This window comes from Phyllobates terribilis, unplaced genomic scaffold (assembly GCF_046119375.1).
Source record: "Phyllobates terribilis strain yellow unplaced genomic scaffold, ASM4611937v1 Scaffold_483__1_contigs__length_1377234, whole genome shotgun sequence".
NCBI classification, from domain to species: domain Eukaryota; kingdom Metazoa; phylum Chordata; class Amphibia; order Anura; family Dendrobatidae; genus Phyllobates; species Phyllobates terribilis.
This window is the reverse complement of record NW_027363243.1, coordinates 1,331,185-1,334,749: the sequence shown is the minus strand read 5'-3', so window position 1 is coordinate 1,334,749 and position 3,565 is coordinate 1,331,185. Positions and strand designations below refer to the sequence as shown.

Genomic DNA, 3,565 nt, shown 5'->3' with positions numbered 1-3,565 from the left:
TTACTGACTGATTTGACTGTTTGAGTAGCAGTCAATCAACAGAGGTTGCAAGCGTTAAAGGAGTTTTCTGGTATCAAAAACCCCTGTCCCCCTTGCCATTTTTCTCTATCCTGAACCTGTGCTGCCTGCCCCGATCTCAGACTGTCTGACCTAGTCCTTGTCTTCGCTCTCCTGTGTCTGGTACCTCCGGAATGCTGCTGCAGTCCCGGGGACTGCCCTGAAGTGGTACCTGGTGTCTACCGGCGGCCCAGTCTATCCTCACCACCAGAGGTTCTAGTGGAGACCCAGTAGACACCTAGTCACAACCCTCCCGTGGGGCAGTGGGTCCATATCCACCAGCGTTACACCCACATAGCAAATGTGGTACCAATATTCAAGAAGGGGATAACATCTGAGCCTGGAATTTATAGGCCGGTAAGTTTAACATGTACTGTGGGCAACATCTTTGAGGGTTTGCTAAGAGATATTAACCTGGAGCACCTCAATAAGAATAACCTAAACATATGATTATGAGGGATTTGTCCTGTAAACTAATCTGAAAAGATTCTATGGGGAGGTAAGTTCTAGGTTGGACCAGGGAAACTTAGTGGATGTTGTCTATCTGGACTTTTCAAAGGCATTTGATACGGTGCCATACAACAGGTTGGTACATAAAAATTTTAAATATATTATATGGTAAACTTGCTCCAAGAAAGAACAAGTCCTTGTGTGGTCGATGGAAAAAAATCAAGGAAAATATCAGTGATGCGGTTGTTACCTCTTGACAACTCCATTTCGTACTTGTTCTCTAGTCCCTCCATGGCCACGGTGATAAAAAGTTCCCTGAAAAGCTCATTATTCTAATTAAAAAAATACAAAGTAAGGAGCTGACACAAAGGAGAGCAGACAGCTCGTATGTCGGAATAAGCAATTGCAGTTACCTTAATTTTCTCAAAGAAGGTGCCATTAATCACTATGTCGTACGCCGTGCAGCCGCCTCCACCTGTAGGACAAAGTGCACCAGGACTTAGATACTTTGCGATGCCGACTCAATCCATTGACTTCAGTAGGGCTGCTATGAATAAGTGGTATAAGTTCTTAAAGGGGAATCCAAGTAGTGGACAATCCCTTTAAGTCCCAAATCTAAACCAAAAAAGTTCAAAAGTCAACAACAAGATGTCAAACTTTATTCTGCAGACTGGAAGTGGACCTACCAGAACCTGTGGAGATGGCACCTTTGACCATTGAGGATTAGTAAGTTGTAATACTTGCTATTTTAACCCCTTTAAGGATATCTCTGGACTACCCCTTTAAAAAGAGACGTGCTGTATTAAAAAAAAACAAAAAAAACGTACTATTATCAACTTCAACGTGGGGCTCTCCAAGGCTCATGGGGACTCGATAGCCGGAGGGATCATCAGATTCCAGGATGCTGACTAATTCCTGCTCCGTCAAGTCCGGGGGCGCTGGGATCTGGTTCGACTTGCAGATGTTAATAAAGATTTTGGTATTTTTGGATGTGCGAGTTTTAATGCAGAAACCTAACACAGAAATAAAAACAAAAAGTGAACAAAAACACAATAAAATCGGCAAAAGCCAAACAGCATTTACATGTAATCAACTGTATAAGAAAAAACGATGTGAGCCCCCCACGTTGGTTGCATCTTGTGACCATTGCAGTCCATAAGACCCCACTGCCCCACTGTGGTATCTGTCACATACTATGCACAAAGTAATCTGGATAATAATCAGAGGACGCCCATCTCACCCAGCTGGGGTCTGATCTGTCTGCTTTCTGGTAAGTTCGGTATTCTGCTCTGTATCTCCTGTTTGGCCTGAAATGAGGCAACAAGTGAGAATCAGTGAGTAACATGAACAGGATGGATCTGCAAACTGATTTTTCCTGCACCAAAATAGTACAACTGTGAGGGGTCTAAAGCCAACAATACACATTAGGTAAATGTTGGAGACTGCCGCGCCCCCAGCGGCTGACGGAGGAGACATTCACCCGGTGATTGCTGGCCTCTCCAATTCATCTTTTGTACCTTCATCAGCATTTGTTCATACAGCGCTTCCTCCATGTTTGTGTTAATTTCTGCAGACAGCAGCGACTTGTCAGACGCCATTTTTTCGGTCAAAGACAGAAGCTCAGGGATCTTGTTTTATAAGAGAAAACCTGAAAAATGAAAATATGTATTAATCTTCTCCACAGACAACGACAAGGGGAGAGTGCGGGAGCCCGACAGCCCACGACACGAGGGGTGCAGGAGCCCGACAGCCCACGACACGAGGGGGTGCGGTAGCCTGACAGCCCACGACACCAGGGGGTGCGGGAGCCTGACAGCCCACGACACGAGGGGGTGCGGGAGCCTGACAGCCCACGGCACGAGGGGGTGCGGGAGCCCGACAGCCCACGGCATGAGGGGGTGCGGGAGCCCGACAGCCCACGACACCAGGGGGTGCAGGAGTCTGACAGACCACGACACCAGGGGGAGAGTGCGGGAGCCTGACAGCCGACGACACGAGGGGGTGCGGGAGCCTGACAGCCCTTGACACGAGGGGGTGCGGGAGCCTGGCAGCCCACGACAAGAGGGGGTGCGGGAGCCTGGCAGCCCACGACAAGAGGGGGTGCGGGAGCCTGACAGCCCACGACACGAGGGGGTGCGGGAGCCTGACAGCCCACGACACGAGGGGGTGCGGGAGCCTGACAGCCCACGACACGAGGGGGTGCGGGAGCCTGACAGCCCACGACACGAGGGGGTGCGAGACCCTGACAGCCCACGAAACGAGGGGGTGCGGGAGCCTGGCAGCTCACGACACGAGGGGGTGCGGGAGCCTGACAGCCCACGACACGAGGGGGTGCGGGAGCCTGACAGCCCACGACATGAGGGGGTGCGAGACCCTGACAATATTGGGAGTGGGATTCTGCACACCTACAGCTAGCTACTTATTGTCCTGTATGTAGTAATCACCTTGGCACATTCCCATCTTCTTACCTGTAGTGCAGACACCAAACACCACTACTCTGACTGCAATCACCCAGCTACAGCGTCACCACGCCCCAGCAGCAGGGCAGCGTCTAGATTGGAGTTGATTTCTTGAGGGGGAGGAGTGATTTCATGGAATCATGACGTCACCGGAAGGGGCGGGGCTTCCTTAGTCCAGTCAGTGGACACTATTCCACCTGCAGCTGCAGCAGTGCACATTGTGCCGGGACAGGAGGACTGGTGATGAGGAGCTCGTGTTCAGCGTTGTGCTGTGAGGACTGAGGCGGGGAGAACACAATATTAATTATAATAATTTTTTTTAGGCTGTGTGCCCACTATGCGTTTTTTAAGCGTTTCCGCGGTGGCAATTCCGCTGCAGAAACGCTTAAAAACGCTTGGTAGAAGGTCTGCCATGTTCCCCAATGATAATCCGCATGTGCTTTGCACATGCTGTGTAAATTTCTGCTGCGGATTATCATTGCGGAAAAATCCGCTGCACTACCAATTATTTTGCGGAAGCACGGCGCTTTCGCCGCCATTGACTTGCATTGGAACACATGGAATCCGCATCACTGGATCTGTACATGCAGAATCCATGC

General features: G+C 50.1%; 1 long non-coding RNA gene across 1 annotated transcript; it reads right to left on the bottom strand.

The window, feature by feature from the left end:
* Positions 1 to 757: 757 nt before the first annotated feature.
* Positions 758 to 1,420, bottom strand: LOC141229503 (uncharacterized). Its single transcript, XR_012296165.1, has 3 exons — positions 1,335 to 1,420; positions 921 to 982; positions 758 to 839 (listed from the first exon to the last, which is right to left on the bottom strand). It is a non-coding gene; the product is annotated as an uncharacterized lncRNA (long non-coding RNA).
* Between the last annotated feature and the right edge of the window lie 2,145 nt (positions 1,421 to 3,565).